A 27,353-nucleotide genomic window follows, 5' to 3' on the forward strand; every position below is an offset into this window, starting at 1 on the left:
TTATTTACCTCCAGACGGATGACCAATCAGTCCACCCGATAATTTGTTCTTTTCTTCACTTGTTTATATGGAACAATATTGGATAATTTCTTCCCTAAAAGATATTAGCGCCCTAAACAGTAAATTCATATCAGGCACAGGTATTTTTCTTACTCTTAGCTTCATTTCTCGAAACTGGACTTACCTCTCAGTATTTCCAGAGTCTTATTAAAAATATAACATGTTTCAATCTTCTCCCGTGTTTTCTTTCAGTGATCCTGATTATATCTTCTTTGGGCATATTAACTCCTGTGTTATGCTTTTTATACCTGTACCTAAAAGGGGAACCGTGTATATAGGGGCGCAACTAAATAGTATCCCCTTATATTCTATACATGCAATCCTACACATCCTCTATTTCTCCATATAAGCATACAGATGCGCTTACCTTATACATAGAAACTACAGGACTTCCGTTAGGAGGGGCTATTTTATATCTCGTTCCCAATCTTGTATCCTCTTCTTAAAGGAGCGATCAATATGGAATTTATAAAAATGCAGGGCTGAGGACAAAGAAAGTTTATGTATTATTAGTCTATCCTAATGTCGTTATGGCTAAAATTATATTATTTCTCTAATATAGAAGCGCTCCTCCTTATCATTATTTCATATTGGGAGTGTTCCTTATTGAGCGGTTATTTATCCACCAATTTGCTACATCCCGTATTTATATATAGCGTGTCTTTCTCCTATCGCATATACATTTATTTCCCCCATCCTCTTAGTGTTTAAACACATGGGGCTCTATTTTAATAAACCTCCCCGCAGGCCTAATTCGGTTTGCAATTATCATTATCTCCCCGTTCGTATCCCCGTAGTTTTGATGTCCGTTAATTCGCAACGATTAAAATATCACGGACATAACTTTGATGCCTCTACCCACTTGACTGATTCGATTTACAGTTAACCTTATCTCCCCGTTCGTCTACCCTCAATTTTAATGTCCATTAATTAGCTACAGTTAAAGTGTCTCCGACAGGACTTTTATGACTCAGTATGAGATATTTACTCGCATACTCAAGCTCTCCGAGATTAACAATCCCCTTCGGTAGAGACCATTAAGTTTCCTGCATTCGGACTTACCCGTATAGCTCCTGACTCGTATTTAAAAATCGATCCCTGCTGGGCCGCCTCCCGCGTACGTCTAGTTCTGTTTAGAGAAACAAACTACCTCATTTGATCCGCGCTTTTTATGCGCGCTCTAGTGCGTGTTACGTGTTTCTGTTTCCGGATTGATTTTTAAAGGGGACATTACCTTTATCTATTGTTTTTGTTCATTTCTTTAAAGAGCCGACTTTGTTTATTAAACAATGTTCATTTATTCAAGGAGAAGGAGAAGGGAGAAGGAATTCTGCCTTGATGTAACTTACAGCTACACACTCCGTCCTTTCCTTCCACCAATATTTTTTAAAAAGGTAATTATTTTGTCCTTGCTTCAATCTGCCAACTTAGATTCTTTATAATCAAGGGTAGTCCTGATAAATACAGTATATATATCGTTAATATTATTTGTGAATCTCACATATTTATTATATATATGTATGGCTAGGTTACTTTTATTTAGCAGAGTTACTTAAAACCATTGCTACAAACAAGTCATTACAAGTTCAAAAGTTAAAATCGATTAAAAAACATTATGATATCACAGTCCATTAATAAAAATGATTATTCTAGCAACATCAGTCTCTTTCCTTGTCAGCTGCATTGCCAATCTGATTTAACATTTTCTTCTCCACTTTTCCTAAAAACTTCACAAGCCTGCAGTTAAGCTGCGTGTCCCCAGGAGAAAAGCACGCTAACACGGCTTGCCTCCGTGTATGGATGCCTCTCTGATTGAAAAGTGGTTTTAAAAGCTGTCTCCTTTCCTCTGTTAGGTCTTTGCACATACAGATGAGATGCAGCATATATTCCTCCGCTATCCCACACAGACGGCAGTTAAAATCAGATTGTTTTTTCAGTCAATGTGGAAAGTGCTTTGTGCATGGCAACACGCCTAGTCTGTATTTTAACATTTCAATTTTATATGTTTGGTGAAGCCGGAAGCTAAGTACTTTTGTGCAGCCTGAGAAGAGTAAGTGCCCAGGGTCAACCAGCCATGCAACCTCTTTGCTAGGGTTGCCTTGTATTCAATCCAAGATTCCATTTTTATAATTTTCTTTGTAGCTTTTTTGAAAAGACAGTGGCTTGTCGGGGTTGCCCAAAGGTCGGTAAGGCCCAGGATTGAGACTCTAGTAGCTAAATATTTAGCTGCTGGAGATGACTGTTTCTGTTTTAACTCAGTCCATAAGTGCCAGTTTAAGGTGCCTGGTTTAGATTTCCTGACTCTGTCCCAGAAAATAACTGTTGCACCTTTCCACAGTCTGTTTTTGCACGCCAAACTCAAGCCTGATATGTGCTGGAGAGACTCGTGTAGGAGACCTAAGACCTAAGACCATTCTGTATATTAGCAACCACGGTGTCCAAGAGCTTGGAATCCCTTCCTCTCTGTGTCTCGCTCCCGTAAGTTATTCTCGGAAAAAGTTGTGCTCGTATAACTTCGACCAAAGGGGCGAGTGAGGGGCCAGTTAATCTGGAGTTTAGGTTTCTCATTGAGAGGGCTAAGGCTATGCCTTTCCTTTTGATTACATCTCTTTGGGTTGCAAAATGCCCACCTTTATCAATAGTCACCCCCAGGTATTTGTACTCTGTGACTGAATCTATTGGATCTTATCCCATAACCAGACAGGTATTTTCTTCAGGTTCTTTTTGATTGTCATGGTTTTGGTTTTCTCCAGGTTGATGGTTAGGTCATTAGCCTCAGAGTATTGGGACGTGATGTCTAGAAGACGCTGCAGACCCACCTTTGTTTGACTAATCAGTACGAGGTCATCAGCATAAAGGAGACATGGTAGTATTAGATTCCCAATCTTTGGGGAGTGTGAGTTGCAAGCATATAATAACGGAATTTGATCTGCAAGAAACAGGTTGAATAGCGTTGGGGCCAGTACACAGTCTTGCTTAAGGCCTTTTGTTGTTGGAATTTTCCTAGATAGCTTTCACCCGTCACCGAGCTTTACTTGCACCCAAGTTTCAGTGTGCAAGCTGATTAACAGGTTCAATAAAACCTGGGGAATGCCCAGCCTGCCAGTTTCAACCAGAGTTTCTGTCGGTTCACATGGTCAAAGGCTGCCCGGTAATCGATAAAGCATAGATGTAGTGGTGTTCTTGTAGCCTCAGCCTTATCAATTAACAAAGCCATTGTTGTTATGTTTGTCGAGGTCCCCACGAATTTAGAGAAACCTGTTTAATTTAGGGGAATGATTGAGTTATCTTCCGTCCAAAGTTGCAGCTCATCCAGCAGTGTCCCAGCAAAGTATTTTGCATCATTGTCCAAGAGGGCGACTAACCGATAACTTTTGGGGAGGGACTTATCACCTAATTTGTAGATTGGTGAAATTATCGAGATCCTCCAAGATGGAGGGAGTTGGACTGTTGTTCTTATTTCCCAGAATAAAGGGCTAAGAGCCTTTGCCCAGTATTCTACATTTTGTTTATAGAGCACGGGTGGGATTCTGTTAGGCCCCGGAGCCCCTGCTTGCCTTCCCTTCTTGATGTACTTATTAATTGATTTTGTATAATCACTTAAAGGAGTAAGTCCCGATGATTCTCCTTCAAACAGTTCCTCTGAAATTACATTTCACTCATTGACTTGCTGCTTTGAGATCCTAAGCCGCCTCCTAGAATCTATGCTGGTTTCAGCGTGCGAAGCAGACCTTCCTTGCTTGAAGTGGTTTCCAAGAAAGTGGCCCAGTCCTCTTCAGATATATTTGAAGATAGGCCCTCGTGCGTTGGGTGAGTAAATCTTTTTATAGTTTCCCAAAATCTCGCACTGTTTTTTAGTTTGGTGTCCGCATGAGGTTTTGCCCATAGGGTATCCTTGTTGTTGTGCCTGGCTTCCCAGATCGCTTGCTTTAAGCATGCTTTCTGTTTTCGCAAGTCAACAAGTTTCATGATGTCAGTTGGATCCTGGTGCACCTGCCGCAAAGAGTAATTAATGCCTTTTTTATGGACTTTATCTTACTCTTTTGTTGCATGGTAAAGTTAGCAAGTCCCTGCTTTGTATTAGATTTAATTGGGGCGGAGTATGTCGTAGCCAAGGCATGAGTAAAGCTTATCCATTTCTCTATTTCATTGTCCCCAACCCGTGATTCAAATAGACTTTTAGCAGTTTCCTGAAAGTTATCTTGCGATGCCAGCGTGAATTTTATTTTCCTGAGGTTAATAGTTGCAACTGTGCCACGTAAGCCCTTCCATTTTGTGAATCCAGGAATGTTTGTATGCAAAGTAAGTTCCCGGGGCCGGTGATCGCTGTCAGCTTTATCTCCCATATTAAATGAAAATATTTTTTGGAAGAGAGTGATGAGTAAATGCAGGGGGTGTATCGCCTGTTATTCTTCCATTTGTTGCTCGCAGCATAAGATGTTCAAGATCCTCTATAAGAAGTTGTCCAATTTTGGAGGGAGCTGCTTTTGAATTACTTCCCTGATGCGGTATGTCCCATAACTGGTTATGTAAAGAGACTTCCTCTGCTTTTGATGAGCCAAGTAGATGTAGATTGAAGTCTCCTGTCAGTATCATATCCGACGTATTGATTTCGCTCAAACAAGACTCTACGAAGTTGACTAATTGCTTTGCGTCATCAGATTTCCTCTTAGGATGTATGTATGTATTTATTATTATTATCCTGTTATGCCTATATAATGGCCTTTTTATGGATGAGATTTTAATAGCGATAGTTTCCAGTGTTAGACTTGATGGACTGAATTTTTGCAGTTGTTGCTTACGTAAGTCACCAGACCACCCTGGAGATGACCGAATCTTGCTCTTCTAAGAGCTGGGGCAAGGAACCGTAGATATCCTTGTAGGTGAGGTGGATCCGTTAACCATGTCTCCTGGAGGGCAAGGATGTGGAATGACTTTAGATAATTCATGGTGGCGCAATCTGGCAATTTGCTGTTTAAGCCATTGATGTTCCAGGAGCATATCCGTAATAGATTTATTTAATCTTCTAAGAGATTATGCCTGCTATCCTGTCATTTACTTATTTCATGCTTGGAGACTACCACTCTCATGGGCCATCTTGGGTCTTCGTAGAAGGGGTCTCGATAGGAGTGACTCTGACGGTGGCTCCCATTGTCCTGAGACTGCCTCAGGTTGACCGGTGAGGGACCCCTTGTCCCTCTCAATATTGATTTAGAGGCGTAAGATCGTTCGGACACCCAGCAATCCCCTTGATTTTGTAATAGAGGTGCTGGATAACCAGAAGAGGTGAAGGGTTTTAGTTCTATGCCCCAATTTTCAAATATCGATGATTCCGATAAGATTTTTTGGGCAATGAGTTCCGACCCCCATGTTGTCCGTGTGGACTCACCCCTCTTAGGCCTCCATGTTTGATAAACTCAACGGAGTCTAAATCTTTTGAGTTTACTTCCCTTAGTGAGGGTATATGTGAAAATAAGCGAAGAATATTACCGCGATTCAATGTGTCGTGGGCCCCTCTAGATCTATATACTGGAACAAATTCTATTGTTTTCATATTCGTAATGGGATTGTTTATTGGATTATCGCTTTGTGGTCTGTTGATATACTCATGGGTGTTTTTACTTGGGTTAAATTACTTTACAATAGTTCCTGGCCTGCTCTGGGTATCTGAAGATGTATTTATGGCAGCCCCAGCATGGAGCTGCCTCGTAGATTCCACGCAGGCGGACTCAGTTCTTAAAAACTCATGTTTAGGTTCTATATGTTCATCTTCTCCAATTTTAGAAGCAGAGCCCGGCAGATAGGTTGGCGTCCTTCCTAATTGCTGGTCAGGCTGGTTGCCAGAAATGTTGATTGTAGAAAATTTGCTGTCTTTAACTGTAGTTCCTGCAAATGATCGGTGGAAAATAAGATCCTGTGCAATAGGATATTTTATCTTCATTTCATGTGGTTATAGTTGATGTTCAACTTCTTCCCTGGGTAAGTCGCAGTCCTTGGGAGTTCGGGTTCTTCCGATTTCCCCTGATGGATTTTGTTGCGTGCAGCCTGCTGGAGCCGGCTCTTGTTTGAAGTTTGAGAGCAACCCTGGCCCTGGCCCGGAGCTCGATGTCCTCAGATGTATATTGCCCTTCTCCTCTAAAGGACTTGGATTAACTAAGTCAGGTTTAGGAGATGGGAGATGATTGAAAAGACTAGCAAAAGCCTCCTTTTTTGTGATTATTTTTTGGTTCCTGCCTTTTCTCCTCTGAGTTAACCTTTGTTTGGCATTAGAGGTTGACCTTATTTCTACTGGCTTTTATTACAGACCCCAAGAGAGTTGCTAGTTCCTGCTTCTTAATATCCTTGTCTTTAATTGGAGATCCTGTGCTTACAGGGTTTGTAGCAGGCTTTATCAGACATTGGTCTTTCGTGATATGTATGATTGTTCCGTGCTCGACTTCCACCGGGTGGGAGGCCTTTTTGCTGTGCTCTGTGTTATTCCGTGCAGACTCTTTAACTTGGGCGCACAAGTCCTCCAATATCAGGGGGAGAGAAGTAAGTTTGTCAACTATTGGGCTGCAGCCACAATTTATCTCCAGAACTTGCTGTTTCCCATGAGAGCTCTGAAAGAGTAGGTTCTGTGCGCCAATTTTTTCTTTGATTGCAGCACATACACAGCCAATGTGTTTAATAAAGTGAACTGGGCGTCCATTTTGTCCTACTGGTATTGGAGTGCTTCTACCAACAGTTGCACTGTCTTTAATAAGCTGGCGTAGGCGATTTCAGAGTTCGGCTGCTGGTGAGCTTTGGTTCCTAACTCGGGTGTTAGTGAGAGGGCCTCCCTGCCCCGAGGCTCTTTCAGTTTTATGTTCTCTACTGGAGTTTTCACCACTGAAGGGGAATTATGGGTATTTGACTTGAGTTTCTCCGGTGTTTGATGTATGTGGTTTATCAATGAGTTAACCCAAACCCCCTCATCCAACTTCTGTATTTCCTTCACGTTTTCAAGCTTATGTCCAAGTACAGGTTCACTGATGTGCGGCGTTGATGACAATAATTGACAAAGCGTTGGCGATGGTGTCAAGCTGATCCTTGGTTTTTTAATACTAATGGGTGGAGAACCTATCTCTATTATGGACTGGTCCTGGTTTGCTATGCAGTTATTCCCCAAGCCCCTGTTGTAGGTTCTCACTGCGTCCTTCTCCTTGTTATGTCCTTGAGGTGTTACCGTCTTGTTTAATGTTTCTAATTCACTTGATGAAATTGCTTTGGCTATATCGGCTATTTATCTAGGTCATCCTGTAAACTCTGCCGCAGTGGCAATAGTTTAATTTTGCCTTGTGCAGCTGATGTTAGGTCCAAAGTGCTCTGTGGATTGTGAGTTGATTTATTTGATCCAGGGATACCTTATATGCCAATTGTTGCTCTTTGGTCTTTGACTGGAGGCCTAATCACCCCATTGTCCGAGAATATAAACGAGAATATAAACGGTGAAATCGGGGTTTTAAGGACTTGTGCTGCGATTGAACTTGATAAAAGAGCGTCACCCGGATTTTTTTAGAACTGAAATTTTGTGTAGATTTTGGGCTGTGACCATTTGTGACACTTTTGGGTGTGTCCTTCCTCCAGGATGATGCCAATTATATTCAAACCCACATCTGGGGATTGTCTGCTGGTTCCAGATTTGTTTTGGGTAAGTGATTGGCCAGGCTATCCTTAGATGACAGTGGTTCCCTTTTGCGCTTGCTCATTTTTTTCTCTTTTGTTGTTCCGGGTGAGCACCCCCTAAACCTACCAGACCTCATTTCTTTGTTAGGGGTGATGACAGAAACGTTGGTTGGCCTCCCTGACTTTGGCCTTTATTCAGTATTAAGCTCAGAGAAAGTGGAAACCCACAGCTGCTCCCCTCTCCTCCTTTCTCTGACTCCTCGGTATCCTCCGCAGCTCGTTGGCACAGTGGCAGAGCTAGCGGGGATGGTGGGTTGGTGAGGACTATAGTTTGCAGCTGTGGTAACTCGCACAAGGCACTGTGCACTGTGCACCACTGGAAGTGCGAGATGTAAAATACTCCTCGTGTTTCCGACTACCACTTCTCCCCTTTTCCCCTAAGGAGATGAATAAATTGTGGGCCGCCATGGGCTGCAGTAGGTCGTGGGTTGCCCGAGGGAAAACCTTCCTATTCAGCCGTCAGCCACCGTCCACCCTCCAGAATTGTAGATAGCGTCAATAAAGCGGAATCACTCCAACCAGGTCTAGAATCCGCGTATATATATGTATGTGTTTCTTGGTGATTCCGATCCAAATTTAAAAAATGGAATCCTCTGTTTTTTACCCAACCCTAGTAACACAACTTTATTGATTTCCCTCACTGCCTCCCTATCTATTATGGCATCAATTCCCCATTGATATTCTCTATATTAAAATTTGTTCGTGTTTTGGCTCAGCTATTTTAACATATTCTCAATGATATTACGATGGTACATTCAGATATTAGATACATATTTTCATCTGTTCTACTTTAATCAATCCCTTCATATTGTCAGTTTCATCCAATCCTCCTTAGTGTTCAATCCCGTCATTATGCTATTTAGGATTGAGATGTACCACATTTCTCTATTTTTTCTTTTTATTTCTAGAAAAGAACACTTACAGTAAACCCAATGACCCACCACAGACGAACACCAGTCGAAGGTTGTATAAAAAATATGTAGACTTTATGTAAAAGATATAATTCATATGCAGGATTACTTTACAAGACCATATAACGTTTAGCAAGAGGCCACCAGATTTTAAATAGGCAAAAGTTCTTTAGTGTTCTTGTCAGCAAGGTACACTGAGGGTCGATGCGCGCTTCGCGCTGGGGAAGCGACCCGATGGTGAAGAAGGATGGCAGGAAAAACAAACGTTGCGGACCCTGGATCCGATGTGAACTCGGGATCGAGTTCAAGTGTACCTTGTTGCGGATGTCCGAGGCGTTTCAGGTGCCGCCACCGGTGAGGGCGGACCCAGAACGGGGCCGGCAGTTCTCCGAAGAATTATCCGGCTCGAAGCCCCCTCGAGGTGCGAGGCGGGTGAGCGGGACGGTGTGGAGGGTTGCGGGCGGGGGCAGTCAGTGACTTTATCCCCGTAGAGGGAGGGATCTATGGCACCCCCTCCAGAGGGCTGCCCTCAGGGGGCGCACTGCCACAACGCCCCCTGCTGGCTTCTTTTCCTTTGCACCCACATCCCTAATACCACACAGGTGTAGAGTCAAAGTGATTTGCATAGGAACACGCCCGATGCAAATGAGAGAATACCCTCTCAGGATAAGGCTAGAGCTACATGTGCGTCAGCACTATCCATATTACACAAAGGGCCAGCAAGTGTCTGGGGCCCCTTCTGTAATGCCAAAATGGCCGTGGCGCACCTGCCAGTTGTGTCCCAGGACACTTGTGCAATACAGCCCATGGTGCCTCTGTCACTGTCTCCTGGTGCCTGATGTGAGCTGCAGCAGGCAAAGGGGGCTTCAAGAAACAGAGATGGGGCAAGGGAGGGTAAAAAGAGATCAAAGAGGGAGACAAGAGAAGAGAGAGCTAATGGACAGGTGCAAATAGACAGATAGAGTGAGCGATGAAGAGAGCAGGGATGGAGGGAGAGAGAAAAAGATGAGAGGGGAGAGAGAGTGGATAGGTGAAAACAGACAGACAGTGAGAGATGAAGAGAGCGGGGATGAAGGGAGAGAGAAAAAGATGAGAGAGGAGCGACAGTGGATAGGTGAAAACAGACAGAGTGAGAGATGAAGGGAGCAGGAGGGAGCGGGAGGGAGACAGAGAGAAAGAGATCAGAGAGAGCGAAGAGAGAGAGAGAAGAGACTGGACAGGGGCAAACAGACAGAGTGAGAGCTGAAAAGAGCAGGGATGGAGGGAGAGAGAAAGATGAGAGAGGAGAGAGAGTGGATAGGTGAAAACAGATGGACAGAGTGAGAGATGAATGGAGCAGGAGAGAGGGAGGGAGACAGAGAGAAAGAGAGCAGAGAGAGAGACAGGAGAGACTGGACGGGACTAACAGACAGACTGAGAGGTGAAGGGAGCGGGGGGAGGTATGTAGAGAAAAAGAGATCAGGGAGAGAGAGGAGAGAGAGATTGGATAGGTGAGGACAGATAGACAGAGTGACACATGAAAGAAGCAGGGGGAGGTAGAGAGAAAGATCAGAGCGAGAGAAGAGGGAGCTTGGATAGGTGCAGACAGACAGACAGACAGAGCGAGAGATGAAGGCAGCGGGAGGTAGAGAGAAAGAGATCAGAGAGAGAGAAGAGGGAGCTTGGATAGGTGCGGACAGACAGACAGACAGACCGAGATATGAAGGCAGCGGGAGGTAGAGAGAAAGAGATCAGAGCGAGAGAAGAGGGAGCTTGGATAGGTGCAGACAGACAGACAGACAGTGCGAGAGATGAAGGCAGCGGGAGGTAGAGAGAAAGAGATCAGAGAGAGAGAAGAGGGAGCTTGGATAGGTGCGGACAGACAGACCGAGATATGAAGGCAGCGGGAGGTAGAGAGAAAGAGATCAGAGAGAGAGAAGAGGGAGCTTGGATAGGTGCGGACAGACAGACAGACAGAGCGAGAGATGAAGGCAGCGGGAGGTAGAGAGAAAGAGATCAGAGAGAGAGAAGAGAGAGATTGGATAGGTGCGGACAGACAGACAGAGAGAGCGAGAGATGAAGGGGGCAGGCTGGTTTTTAGGATGTTTGCCATGCCTCCTTCCGGTTCCCCAGTCTGGCCCTGATGGGACTGGCTGATGTAATGTTTGTGATGACACCAGATTGAACTTTGACCTTTGACCTCTGCCTTGGGCAGACCTCTGGCGCCACTGGACTGTTGTAGGAGCTCTGGAGGTGTCCTTTGGTGACGTATCATAAACCACTTATCCTCCTATTGAAGGATGATCTTGTAAAAACCACAGTCTGAACATTAGTAGAGTTATTTCAAAACAGTTCATGCAGGTAAGAGTAGGCCTCACCTGTAGAGGAGCCTGGTGCCATTTCTCTGCCCCTCTGCCCACCCCTGGGCGCTCTGTGGCAAGAGAAGAAAGGCTTGGGGGCTGATTTAAGGTTTGGCAGACATGTTTCTACACCACAAATGTAGTGGAATGCCCTGTCTGCCAGACTGACGTCCACCCATCCTTTTCTAGTCAGATGGTCAGAAGGTCCATCGTGTTTCCAAAGGCGGTGATCCTGATAGCTGAGCTGGCGAGGTGCATGCTACAGAAATACTATCTGCTTACCTACACATACGCAATGACTGTCCGTGCGGATGTAAAAGTTGAGGCTGTCAATATATTACTTAACAATAGTTTGTGCTTCTTAAAGTGTAGCACATTATGGGTTACTCTAAAGCTCTACATTCTTTATAACAAATGAAAGAGAGGTATGTAATGTAACAAACTCCACAATCTAAACCCTGGATAAACGAGGAGACCCTCCCCTGCCCCCAGAGACCTTTAACAAGTCCAACAAAACCGAGAAAAGAAAAATGTGGCTAGTCCAAATATCATGGGGATAGCCCCCATGAAGACTAAAAATAAAGACAAGAGTGTGGTTGGCAAGGAGAACAGAAGTGCAGGCTTGCTCTACACCTGTAGGTTGACTGTAGACTTTCCCAAGCAGACAGATAAAAGTAGAAGCAGATTAATAGACCCCACGGAAGCAGATGTAATGAGCAGCTCAGGCCCGGTCTAACTTCCAGGTCAAACCTCTATGGACCCCATCACATTAAGTTCTGTGATGTCATGAGAGAGCATCACTGTGGATAACACAACCTGAAACACAGGCAGCGTAGACTGGAGCTACAGATCCAAAGACCACAGTCACATGGAAGAAAACGAGGAAGGCCAACACTCCCATGGAAATCCATGACCAAAGCCCACAATCCCACGTAACTACATGACCAAGGTTCACAATCCCATGGAACTACATGACCGAGACCCGCAATCTCATGGAACTGCATGACAAAGGTCCGCAATCTCATGGAACTGCATGACAAAATCCCACAATCCCATGGAAATGTATGACCGAGGCCCACAATCCCATGGAACTGCAAGGTCCACCATCCCATGGAACTGCCTGACCAAATCCCACAATCCCATGGAACCGCAAGGCCCACAATCCCTTGGAACTGCATGACCAAATCCCACAATCCCATGGAACCGCAAGGCCCACAATCCCTTGGAACTGCATGACCAAATCCCACAATCCCATGGAAATGCATGACCGAGGCCCAAAATCCCATGGAGCTACATGGCCAAGGCCTACATTCCCATGGAACTACATGGCCAAGGTTCACAATCCCATGGACCTACATGATCAAGGCCCACAATCACATGGAACTGCATGACCAAGGCTCATAATCCCATGGAACTACATGACCAAGACCCACAATCCCATGGACCTACATGATCAAGTCCCACAATCCCATAGAACTGCATGACCAAGGCCCACAATCACATGGAACTGCATGACCAAGGCCCACAATCACATGGAACTGCATGACCAAGTCCACAATTCCATGGAGGATGTGAAGAGTGAATACGTTGTCACCAGAGAAAACCCAGATAGCTCCAGATAGTTACCCACTCGCTGTAAAGTGACATAAAACATGTAAAGAAGAAAAAAATGCATGAGATCTTTAGATACATGTAAATAACGATAGGTATCACCAATTCATATTAAACATGGACACTTGAAGGTTTTGCTTAATTCTTTATTAAACACCCTTCTGCTGGACAATATTCAGAAATAGAGACTGAAGTGCAACAAAGCAGAAATATAGGTGGATTGCAAAACAATATAAAATGGCAGGAGTACAAAAATGGGAGTGGAAAAACTCAAAGGTAAATTACAAAGAAGTAGAATATGCTACCAATCAGGAAACAAGACATAACAGGGTGGTAAAATTGTCTGGTCTCCAGATAAGCCCATTTTTACAAAGACACTTAAAATCCTAAATGGGGTCATTTTGTTCTATACCAATTTCTCAGTGGGTGGAGTAAGGAGGGGGCATTATCTGCTGGTAAGCAACAAGGAACACTAATCGGGAGAAGCAGTTGATTAATCAGAAGATTTTGGTTTCGGATTGGACAGTCAATATTAGCGGTCACAGGTAGGGTGCCAAGTTAGGTTTCACTTTCTATTCTCTGTGCCGACATTAGGGGTGAACGTAACTCCATGTAGCCTTTTCACACTTAATTACCTAAAAATTCCAAAGGATTATGCAAAATTACACACACCTGTAAGAACCCCTTTGTGACGACGTGAAATATAACACAAGCTAGGGCGAGGTTCGCCCTATCCCATGAGCACCACACTCTGCATAAGGGATCTTCACTTAGTGGACAAGAAGGGGGATTTATGAGTCCTGATTACTGCTTGTAGAGGGAGGGGCCAAGTTTGGCAATCCATGGGAACACGCCTGGACCAATAAGCACCTGGGTCCTTTCAGGACACACATGACTGGGGCGCAGGCAAGGCCTGACAGCCCACGGGTGGTGGGAAGGCACGGGGGCATGAATTGCAAAAAACACAGTGGGCTGGGTATGCTCAGACGTGAGTCCCAGGCTCTCCACACCACTGGAGTCAAGCTATCCAGGCTGAATGAAGGCTGATAGCCAGAAACCGGTCCTTGGATGCTTGATTCCGGTCAGGGAAAGACATGGCTTGGTAGTTCGGACTGGACTGTTCCCATGAGGCACAGGGTCAGAGCTGATTTGCATATAGCCAGTGTCTAACCCAGGGTGGCGTGGAGTGCAAAAAAACGATGGATTTAGGCCCAGATCCTTGTACTGGGGTGAATGTATGACATTGTTCTACATTCTGTCCATCAACTGTGTTTTTTGCAATTTTCTCCCCAAGTGGGCTGGGTATGCTCAGACGTGAGTCCCAGGCTCTCCACACCACTGGAGTCAAGCTATCCAGGCTGATGAAGGCTGGTAGCCAGAAACCGGTCCTTGGATGCTTGATTCCGGTCTGGGAAAGACATGGCTTGGTAGTTCGGACTGGACTGTTCCCATGAGGCACAGGGTCAGAGCTGATTTGCATATAGCCAGTGTCTAACCCAGGGTGGTGTGGAGTGCAAAAAAACGATGGATTTAGGCCCAGATCCTTGTACTGGGGTGAATGTATGACATTGTTCTACATTCTGTCCATCAACTGTGTTTTTTGCAATTTTCACCCCGAGTGGGCTGGGCATGCTCAGACGTGAGTCCCAGGCTCTCCACATCACTGGAGTCAAGCTATCCAGGCTGATGAAGGCTGATAGCCAGAAACCGGTCCTTGGATGCTTGATTCCGGTCTGGGAAAGACATGGCTTGGTAGTTCGGACTGGACTGTTCCCATGAGGCACAGGGTCAGAGCTGATTTGCATATAGCCAGTGTCTAACCCAGGGTGGCGTGGAGTGCAAAAAAACGATGGATTTAGGCCCAGATCCTTGTACTGGGGTGAATGTATGACATTGTTCTACATTCTGTCCATCAACTGTGTTTTTTGCAATTTTCTCCCCAAGTGGGCTGGGTATGCTCAGACGTGAGTCCCAGGCTCTCCACACCACTGGAGTCAAGCTATCCAGGCTGATGAAGGCTGGTAGCCAGAAACCGGTCCTTGGATGCTTGATTCCGGTCTGGGAAAGACATGGCTTGGTAGTTCGGACTGGACTGTTCCCATGAGGCACAGGGTCAGAGCTGATTTGCATATAGCCAGTGTCTAACCCAGGGTGGTGTGGAGTGCAAAAAAACGATGGATTTAGGCCCAGATCCTTGTACTGGGGTGAATGTATGACATTGTTCTACATTCTGTCCATCAACTGTGTTTTTTGCAATTTTCCCCCCAAGTGGGCTGGGTAAGCTCAGACGTGAGTCCCAGGCTCTCCACACCACTGGAGTCAAGCTATCCAGGCTGATGAAGGCTGATAGCCAGAAACCGGTCCTTGGATGCTTGATTCCGGTCTGGGAAAGACATGGCTTGGTAGTTCGGACTGGACTGTTCCCATGAGGCACAGGGTCAGAGCTGATTTGCATATAGCCAGTGTCTAACCCAGGGTGGTGTGGAGTGCAAAAAAACGATGGATTTAGGCCCAGATCCTTGTACTGGGGTGAATGTATGACATTGTTCTACATTCTGTCCATCAACTGTGTTTTTTGCAATTTTCCCCCCAAGTGGGCTGGGTAAGCTCAGACGTGAGTCCCAGGCTCTCCACACCACTGGAGTCAAGCTATCCAGGCTGATGAAGGCTGATAGCCAGAAACCGGTCCTTGGATGCTTGATTCCGGTCTGGGAAAGACATGGCTTGGTAGTTCGGACTGGACTGTTCCCATGAGGCACAGGGTCAGAGCTGATTTGCATATAGCCAGTGTCTAACCCAGGGTGGTGTGGAGTGCAAAAAAACGATGGATTTAGGCCCAGATCCTTGTACTGGGGTGAATGTATGACATTGTTCTACATTCTGTCCATCAACTGTGTTTTTTGGGACATGGGATGAAGGCATGCTGGGACATGGGATGAAGGCATGCTGGGACATGAGATGAAGGCATGCCAGGAAGTGAGATGAATGCATACTGGGACATGAGATGAAGGCATGCTGGGACGTGAGATGAAAGCATGCTGGGACATGAGATGAAGGCATGCTGGGACATGAGATGAAGGCATACTGGGACGTGAGATGAAGGCATGCTGGGACGTGAGATGAATGCATACTGGGACATGAGATGAAGGCATGCTGGGACATGAGATGAAGGCATGCTGGGACGTGAGATGAAGGCATGCTGGGACGTGAGATGAAGGCATGCTGGGACAAGAGATGAAGGCATGCTGGGTCTTGAGATGAAGGCATGCTGGGACATGAGATGAAGGCATGCAGGGACGTGAGATGAAGGCATGCTTGGACATGAGATGAAGGCATGCTGGGTCATGAGATGAAGGCATGCTGGGACATGAGATGAAGGCATGCTGGGACATGAGATGAAGGCATGCTGGGACATGAGATGAAGGCATGCTGGGACGTGAGATGAATGCATACTGGGACATGAGATGAAGGCATGCTGGGACATGAGATGAAGGCATGCTGGGACGTGAGATGAAGGCATGCTGGGACGTGAGATGAAGGCATGCTGGGACATGAGATGAAGGCATGCTGGGTCTTGAGATGAAGGCATGCTGGGACATGAGATGAAGGCATGCAGGGACGTGAGATGAAGGCATGCTTGGACATGAGATGAAGGCATGCTGGGTCATGAGATGAAGGCATGCTGGGACATGAGATGAAGGCATGCTGGGACATGAGATGAAGGCATGCTGGGACATGAGATGAAGGCATGCTGGGACATGAGATGAAGGCATGCTGGGACGTGAGATGAAGGCATACTGGGACATGAGATGAAGGCATGCTGGGACGTGAGATGAAGGCATACTGGGACATGAGATGAAGGCATGCTGGGACGTGAGGTGAAGGCATGCTGGGTCATTAGATGAAGGCAGGCTGGGTCATGAGATGAAGGCATACTGGGACATGAGATGAAGGCATGCTGGGACATGAGATGAAGGCATGCTGGGACGTGAGGTGAAGGCATGCAGGGACATGAGATGAAGGCATGCTGGGACATGAGATGAAGGCATGCTGGGACATGAGATGAAGGCATGCTGGGACATGAGATGAAGGCATGCTGAGACATGAGATGAAGACATACTGGGACATGAGATGAAGGCATGCTGAGACATGAGATGAAGACATACTGGGACATGAGATGAAGGCATGCTGGGACGTGAGATAAAGGCATGCTGGGACATGAGATGAAGGCATGCTGGGACATGAGATGAAGGCATGCTGGGACATGAGATGAAGGCATGCTGGGGCATGAGATGAAGGCATGCTGGGACATGAGATGAAGGCATGCTGGGACATGAGATGAAGGCATGCTGGGAAGTGAGATGAAGGCATGCTGGGACATGAGATGAAGGCATGCTGGGACATGAGATGAAGGCATGCTGGGAAGTGAGATGAAGGCATGCTGGGACATGAGATGAAGGCATGCTGGGACGTGAGATGAAGGCATGCTGGGTCATGAGATGAAGGCATGCTGGGACTTGAGATGAAGGCATGCTGGGACTTGAGATGAAGGCATGCTGGGACATGAGATGAAGGCATGCTGGGACATGAGATGAAGGCATGCTGGGAAGTGAGATGAAGGCATTCTGGGACATGAGATGAAGGCATGCTGGGACGTGAGATGAAGGCATGCTGGGTCATGAGATGAAGGCATGCTGGGACTTGAGATGAAGGCATGCTGGGACTTGAGATGAAGGCATGCTGGGACATGAGATGAAGGCATGCTGGGATATAAGAGGAAGTGGGGCAATTCTCTTTTCTAGAAGATAAGTTTAGTCTTAAATAGATTTCAATCCTAAATTCTAGTCCTACACCCTTTAATGTTCTCCAAGCTCTCTGAAATTTTAAATAGACACTCAGATCCCGTTTAAAAAACACACACACACACATTCTTCTTTCAATGCAAGTGGTGAGACAACTGCTTGCATTATTTCTTCTGGCACCACCATGTGTCTCCTTTTCCCACTGCCGGAAGTCCGAGGGCTGGAGTTCCGGCTGTGGAGAGAGTGAAACACAGGCCCAAGTGAGGCTATTGTAATTTACCCTTCTCCCTCTGTCCACTTATAAAAAGATTAATGTTAGCAGTTACATGTGCTGGATCGCTTTTATTCTAAACTACAGAGCTCTACCTTGACACCCACCATGTGTCACTTAAAAGAAGCGGGAGTGTCTCCCTTTTATACCAACAGGTTGTGTTGTATAGTTTTCAGTTTGTACTGAACCCTGAGGCAGATGGATTCTGTCAGCTCTGGTAGGGTTTGGTGAAGCTCTTCATAGTACTTCCATGTGAACACGTGGGTTGCAGCCGGGGGGCTGGCAATGGTTTCCAGCTCACTGAGCCTCGAGTCCCCCACACCAACAACAAAGACCTCCATCCCTGTGCTCTGGAGCTCCAGGGCTGGACCTGTGACATCATCTGTTGACCACCCATCTGTGATGAGGACCAGGACCCTGGGCACATTGGCTCTGGCCCCCCTGCTCTCGGCCAGCACCTCCCATTTGACGAAGGAGAGGGCTTCCCCTGTGTAAATGGATCCGTAAATCTTTTTGAGGGTTCTCATGGTGTCAATCAGGCCACTGACGTTGTGGGACTTGCTGAAGGGGACCTCTAGCCGGGCATCAATGCTGAACATGACCAGGCTGAACTGCACAGAGTCCCGAGACACGTGGAAGCTTCTCACCAACTCCTCCAAGAAGGACATCATGAGGCGGAATTCATATTCAAACAGACCGAAAGAACCACGGGCTAAAAGCACGATGTCCGCCTTTATATCCTTCCGCCCAGAGCATTCTGTAGAAAGAAAAACAGGGACGTGTCAGAAGGGAACAGGCAACATGTGCCGAGGAAGACAGGGATGAGGTTGGGGTTTGGCGTGGATTCTACCTTTCAATATATCAAGAATCAAAAAAAACCTGGGTGCTTGAGTAGAATACATAAACACCAGCATCCATACTGAGCTGTCACCAAATACACGCCAGCATCCATTCTGCACTGTTATCAAATACACACCTGTATCCATACTGCACTGTTACCAAATACACACCTGCATCCATACTGCACTGTTACCAAATACACACCAGCATCCATACTGCACTGTTACCAAATACACACCAGCATCCATACTGCACTGTTACCAAATGCACACCAGCATCCATGCTCAGACGTGAGTCCCATTCTCTCCACACCACTGGAGTCAACCTATCCAGGTTGATGACGGCTGATAGCCAGAAACCGGTCCTTGGATGCTTGATTCCGGTCCAGGAAAGACATGGCTTGGCAGTTCGGGCTGGACTGTTCCCATGAGGCACAGGGTCAAGGCTGATTTGCATATGGCCATGTCTGACCTGGGGTGGTGTGGAGTGCAAAAAAAACGATGGATTTAGGCCCAGATCTCTGTACTGGGGTGAATGTATGACATTGTTCTGCATTCTGTCCATCAATTGCTGTTTTTGCATTTGTCACCCCAAGTGGGATGGGTATGCTCAGACGTGAGTCCTATGCTCACCACACCACTGGAGTCAAGCTATCCAGGCTGATGACGGCTGATAGCCAGAAACCGGTCCTTGGATGCTTGATTTGGGTACAGGAAAGACATGGCTTGGCAGTTCGGGCTGGACTGTTCCCATGAGGTCCAGGGTCAAGGCTGATTTGCATATGGCCATGTCTGACCTGAGGTGGTGTGAAGTGCAAAAAAACGATGGATTTAGGCCCATATCTCTGTACTGGGGTGAATGTATGACATTGTTCTGCATTCTGTTCCTCAATTGTTGTTTTTGCAGTTACAAAATACATGCCACCATTCATACTGCTCTGTTACCAAATACACACCAGCATCCATACTGCACTGTTACCAAATACACGCCAGCATCCATACTGCACTGTTACCAAATACACACCAGCATCCATACTGCACTGTTACCAAATACACACCAGCATCCATACTGCACTGTTACCAAATACACGCCAGCATCCATACTGCACTGTTACCAAATACACACCAGCATCCATACTGCACTGTTACCAAATACACGCCAGCATCCATACTGCACTGTTACCAAATACACACCAGCATCCATACTGCACTGTTACCAAATACACACCAGCATCCATTCTGCACTGTTACAAATACACTCCAGCATCTATACTTTGCTGATACCAAATACACACCAGAATCCATACTGCACTGTTACCAAATACACGCCAGCATCCATACTGCACTGTTACCAAATACACACCAGCATCCATTCTGCACTGTTACAAATACACTCCAGCATCTATACTTTGCTGATACCAAATACACACCAGAATCCATACTGCACTGTTACCAAATACACACCAGCATCCATACTGCACTGTTACCAAATACACACCTGCATCCATACTGCACTGTTACCAAATACACTCCAGCATCCATACTGCACTGTTACCAAATACACACCAGCATCCATACTGCACTGTTACCAAATACACACCAGCATCCATACTGCACTGTTACCAAATACACGCCAGCATCCATACTGCACTGTTACCAAATACACACCAGCATCCATTCTGCACTGTTACAAATACACTCCAGCATCTATACTTTGCTGATACCAAATACACACCAGAATCCATACTGCACTGTTACCAAATACACACCAGCATCCATACTGCACTGTTATCAAATACATGCCAGAATCCATACTACACTGTTACCAAATACCACCAGCATCCATACTGCACTGTTACTAAAGACACACCATCATCCATTCTGCACTGTTACCAAATACACACCAGAATCCATACTCCGCTGTTACCAAATACATACCAGCATTCATACTGCAATGTTACCAAATATAAGAGAGCATCCATACTGCGCTGTTACCAAATACACACCAGCATCCATACTGCACTGTTACCAAAGACATACAAGCATCCATACTGCACTGTTACCAAATACACTCCAGCATCCATACTGCGCTGTTACCAAATACACTCCAGCATCCATACTGCACTGTTACCAAATACACACCAGCATCCATACTGCACTGTTACCAAATACACACCAGCATCCGTACTGCGCTGTTACCAAATACATGCCAGCATCCATACTGCAATGTTACCAAATACACACCAGCATCCATACTGCGCTATTACCAAATACACACCAGCATCCATACTGCACTGTTACCAAATGCACACCAGCATCCGTGCTCAGACGGGAGTCTCATTCTCTGCACACCACTGGAGTCAACCTATCCAGGCTGATGACGGCTGATAGCCAGAAACCGGTCCTTGGATGCTTGATTCCGGTCCAGGAAAGACATGGCTTGGCAGTTCGGGCTGGACTGTTCCCATGAGGGACACAGGGTCAAGGCTGATTTGCATATGGCCATGTCTGACCTGGGGTAGTGTGGAGTGCAAATAAACGATGGATTTAGGCCCAGATCTCTGTACTGGGGTGAATGTATGACATTGTTCTGCATTCTGTCCATCAATTGCTGTTTTTGCATTTGTCACCCCAAGTGGGATGGGTATGCTCAGACGTGAGTCCTATGCTCACCACACCACTGGAGTCAAGCTATCCAGGCTGATGACGGCTGATAGCCAGAAACCGGTCCTTGGATGCTTGATTTGGGTACAGGAAAGACATGGCTTGGCAGTTCGGGCTGGACTGTTCCCATGAGGCCGAGGGTCAAGGCTGATTTGCATATGGCCATGTCTGACCTGAGGTGGTGTGAAGTGCAAAAAAAACGATGGATTTAGGCCCAGATCTCTGTACTGGGGTGAATGTATGACATTGTTCTGCATTCTGTTCATCAATTGTTGTTTTTGCAGTTACAAAATACATGCCACCATTCATACTGCTCTGTTACCAAATACACACCAGCATCCATACTGCACTGTTACTAAATACACGTCAGCATCCATACTGCACTGTTACCAAATACACACCAGCATCCATTCTGCACTGTTACAAATACACTCCAGCATCTATACTTTGCTAATACCAAATACACACCAGAATCCATACTGCACTGTTACCAAATACACACTAGCATCCATACTGCTATGTTACCAAATACACAAGAGCATCCATACTGCACTGTTACCAAATACACACCAGCATCCATACTGCGCTGTTACCAAATACACACCAGCATCCATACTGCACTGTTACCAAATACCACCAGCATCCATACTGCACTGTTACCAAATACCACCAGCATCCATACTGCACTGTTACCAAATACCACCAGCATCCATACTGCACTGTTACTAAAGACACACCATCATCCATTCTGCACTGTTACCAAATACACTCCAGCATCTATACTTTGCTGATACCAAATACACACCAGAATCCATACTCCGCTGTTACCAAATACACACCAGCATTCATACTGCAATGTTACCAAATATACGAGAGCATCCATACTGCGCTGTTACCAAATACACACCAGCATCCATACTGCGCTGTTACCAAATACACACCAGCATCCATACTACGCTGTTACTAAATACACAACAGCATCCATATTGCAGTGTTACCGAATACACACCAGCTTCCATACTGCGCTGTTACCAAATACACGCCACCATCTATACTGCGCTGTTACCAAATACACACCAGCTTCCATGCTGCGCTGTTACCAAATACACACCAGCATCCGTACTGCGCTGTTACCAAATACATGCCAGCATCCATACTGCAATGTTACCAAATACACACCAGCATCCATACTGCACTGTTACCAAATACACGCCAGCATCCATACTGCGCTGTTACCAAATACACACCATCATCCATTCTGCACTGTTACCAAATACACTCCAGCATCTATACTTTGCTGATACCAAATACACACCAGAATCCATACTCCGCTGTTACCAAATACACACCAGCATTTATACAGCAAGGTTACCAAATATACGAGAGCATCCATACTGCGCTGTTACCAAATACACACCAGCATCCATACTGCGCTGTTACCAAATACACACCAGCATCCATACTACGCTGTTACCAAATACACGACAGCATCCATATTGCACTGTTACCAAATACACACCAGCATCCATACTGCACTGTTACCAAATACACGCCAGCATCCATACTGCGCTGTTACCAAATACACACCATCATCCATTCTGCACTGTTACCAAATACACTCCAGCATCTATACTTTGCTGATACCAAATACACACCAGAATCCATACTCCGCTGTTACCAAATACACACCAGCATTCATACAGCAAGGTTACCAAATATACGAGAGCATCCATACTGCGCTGTTACCAAATACACACCAGCTTCCATGCTGCGCTGTTACCAAATACACACCAGCATCCGTACTGCGCTGTTACCAAATACATGCCAGCATCCATACTGCAATGTTACCAAATACACAACAGCATCCATACTGCGCTGTTACCAAATACACGCCAGCATCCATACTGCGTTGTTACCGAATACACACCAGCATCCATACAGCGCTGTATCAAATACACACCAGCATCCATACTGCGCTGTTACCAAATACATGCCAGCATCCACATTGGGTTGTTACCAACTACACATCAGCATCCCTACTGCACTGTTACCAAATACACTCCAGCATCCATACTGCACTCTTACCAACTACAAACCAGCATCCATACTTTGCTGACACCAAATATACACCAGTATCCATACTGCACTGTTACCAAATACACATCAGCATCTATACTGCGCTGTTACCAAATACACGCCAGCAACCATACTACACTGTTACCAAATACACGCCAGCAACCATACTACACTGTTACCAAATACATATAAGCATCCTCCATACTATACTGTTACAAAATACACGCCAGCATCTGTACTGCACTGTTATGCACTGTTGCCAACTACAAACCAGCATCTACACTTTGCTGATACCAAATAAACACCAGCATCCATACTGCGCTGTTCCCAAATACACACCAGCATCTGTCCTGCGCTGTTACCAAATACAAACCATCATCCATACTGCACTGTTCCAAAATATACACCAGCATCCGTACTGCGCTGTTACCAAATACACACCAGCATCCATACTGCATTGTTGCCGAATGCACAGCATCGTCCATACTGCGTTGATACCAAATACACACCAGCATCCATACTGCACTGTTACCAAATACACACCAGCATCCATACTGCGCTGTTACTAAATACACACCAGCATCCATACTGCACTGTTACCAAATACACACCAGCATCCATACTGCGCTATTACCCAATACACTCCAGCATCCATACTGCGCTGGTACTAAATACACGCCAGCATCCATACTGCACTGTTACCAAATACACACCAGCATCCATACTGCTCTGTTACCAAATACATGCCAGCATCCACATTGCATTGTTACCAACTACACACCAGCATCCTCCATACTATACTGTTACAAAATACACGCCAGCATCTGTACTGCACTGTTATGCACTGTTGCCAACTACAAACCAGCATCTACACTTTGCTGATACCAAATAAACACCAGCATCCATACTGCGCTGTTCCCAAATACACACCAGCATCTGTCCTGCGCTGTTACCAAATACAAACCATCATCCATACTGCACTGTTCCAAAATATACACCAGCATCCGTACTGCGCTGTTACCAAATACACACCAGCATCCATACTGCATTGTTGCCGAATGCACAGCATCGTCCATACTGCGTTGATACCAAATACACACCAGCATCCATACTGCACTGTTACCAAATACACACCAGCATCCATACTGCGCTGTTACTAAATACACACCAGCATCCATACTGCACTGTTACCAAATACACACCAGCATCCATACTGCGCTATTACCCAATACACTCCAGCATCCATACTGCGCTGGTACTAAATACACACCAGCATCCATACGGCACTGTTACCAAATACACACCAGCATCTATACTGCGCTGTTACCAAATACTTGTCCGCATCCACATTGCGTTGTTAACAACTACACTCCAGCATCCAGAGTGCACTGTTACCAAATACACGCCAGCATCCATACTGCGCTGTTACCAAATATACGCCATTATTAATACTGCACTGTTACCAAATACACGCCAGCATCCATACTGCGATGTTACCAACTACACACCAGCAGCCATACTGCGCTGGTACTAAATACACACCAGCATCCATACTGCACTGTTACCAAATACACACCGGCATCTATACTGCGCTGTTACCAAATACTTGCCAGCATCCACATTGCGTTGTTAACAACTACACTCCAGCATCCAGACTGCACTGTTACCAAATACACGCCGGCATCCATACTGCACTGTTGCCCAATACACGCCAGCAATAATACTGCACTATAACCAAAAACACACCAGCATCCATAGAGCGCTGTTACCAAATACACGCCAACATCCATACTGCTCTGTTACCAAATACACACCAGCATCCATACTGCACTGTTACCAAATACACCCCAGCATCCATTCTGCACTGTTACCAAATACACTCCAGCATCTATACTTTGCTGATACCATTTGCACACCAGCATCCATACTGCGCTGTTACCAAATACACACCAGCATCTATACTGCGATGTTAGCAAATACACACCAGCATCCATACTGCGCTGTTACCAAATACACATCAGCATTCATACTGTGCTGTTACCAAATACACGCCAGCATCCATACTGCAATGTTCCAAATACACACCAACTTCCATACTGCCATGTTACCAAATACACGCCACCATCTATACTGCGCTGTTACCAAATACACACCAGCTTCCATACTGCTCTGTTACTAAATACACACCAACATCCATACTGTACTGTTACCAAATACAAGCCAGCATACATACTGCGCTGTTACTAAATGCACACCTGCATCCGTACTGCGCTGTTACTAACTACACACCAGCATCCATACTGCACTGTTACCAAATACACACCAGCATCTATACTGCGCTGTTACCAAATACTTGCCAGCATCCACAATGCGTTGTTAACAACTACACTCCAGCATCCACTGCAATGTTACCAAATACAGGCCAGCATCCATACTACGCTGTTACAAAATACACGCCAGCATCCATACTGCACTGTTACCAAATACACGCCAGCATCCATACTGCGCTGTTACCAAATACACACCAGCATCCATTCTGTACTGTTACCAAATACACTCCAGCCTCTATACTTTGCTGATACCAAATAGACACCAGCATCCATAGTGCGCTGTTGCCAAATATACACCAGCATTCATACTGCGCTGTTACCAAATACACGCCAGCATCCATACTGCACTCTTACCAACTACACATCAGCTTCCATACTGCGCTGTTACCAAATACATGCCACCATCCATACTGCGCTGTTACCAAATTCACACTAGCTTCCTTGCTGCGCTGTTACCAAATACACACCAGCATCTGTTACGGCGCTGTTACGAAATACACACCAGCATCCATACTGCGCTGTTACTGAATACACACCAGCATCCATACAGCGCTGTTACCAAATACACACCAGCATCTATACTGCGCTGTTACCAAATACATGCCAGCATCCACATTGTGTTGTTACCAACTACACACCAGCATCCATTCTGCACTGATACCAAATACACCCCAGCATCCATACTGCACTGTTACCAAATAAACGCCAGCATCCATACTGCACTGTTACCAAATACACACCAGCATCCGTACTGTGCTGTTACCAAATGCCTGCCAACATCCACATTGCATTGTTACCAACTACACACCAGCATCCATACTGCACTGTTACCAAATACACACCAGCATCCATATTGAACTGTTACCCACTACACACCAGCATCCCTACTTTGCTGATACGAAATTACCACCTGCATCCATACTGCGCTGTTACCAAATACACACCTGCATCCATACTGCGCTCTTACGAAATGCACACCAGCATCCATAGCGCACAGGTACCGAATGCACACCAGCTTCCATACTGCGCTGATACCAAATACACACCAGCATCCATACTGAACTGTTACCAAATACACACCAGCATCCATACTGCACTGTTACCAAATACACACCAGCATCCATACTGCACTCTTACCAAATACACACCAGCATCCAGACTGCACTGTTACCAAATACACACCAGCATCCATACTGCACTGTTACCAAATACACGCCAGCATCCATACTGCACTGTTACCAAATACACGCCATCATCCATACTGCGCTGTTACCAAATACACTCCAGCATCCATACTACGCTGTTACCAAATACACACCAGTATCCATACTGCACTGTTACCAAATACACGCCATCATCCATACTGCGCTGTTACCAAATACACTCCAGCATCCATACTACGCTTCCAAGTTCAAGTTCAAGTTCAAAAGACCTTTATTCGAATTTCATAAAATTCATACAAGTACCACATAAAAACAGTTCATTTGCATAACACATTATTACGAAAATGTCAAGATTAAAAAATATAATTCAGTACAATACAGTTCTAATGAGGCCAATTTCAAGGATTTTCCATCATTTTACGCACTCGCGTTATCAGTCTCAGTAAAGTGCTAGTGCGAAAAATTAGTTCATCTCAATCCAGGGAAACCAACATCAAATAAGACTTCTCCAGCAAAAGGGGTCTATATTTCCTAAAATATGGAGTTAAAAACCATTTTATATATCTTAAATAAAAGTTAC

At 45.6% G+C, this 27,353-nt stretch overlaps 1 protein-coding gene across 1 annotated transcript in view; it reads left to right on the plus strand.

The window, feature by feature from the left end:
• Positions 1-27,353, plus strand: part of LOC144805858 (uncharacterized) — a 2,350,900-nt gene that overhangs the window by 1,697,418 nt on the left and 626,129 nt on the right. The window lies entirely within an intron of this gene.

This window comes from Lissotriton helveticus (assembly GCF_964261635.1).
Source record: "Lissotriton helveticus chromosome 1_1 unlocalized genomic scaffold, aLisHel1.1 SUPER_1_unloc_3, whole genome shotgun sequence".
Classification (NCBI taxonomy): domain Eukaryota; kingdom Metazoa; phylum Chordata; class Amphibia; order Caudata; family Salamandridae; genus Lissotriton; species Lissotriton helveticus.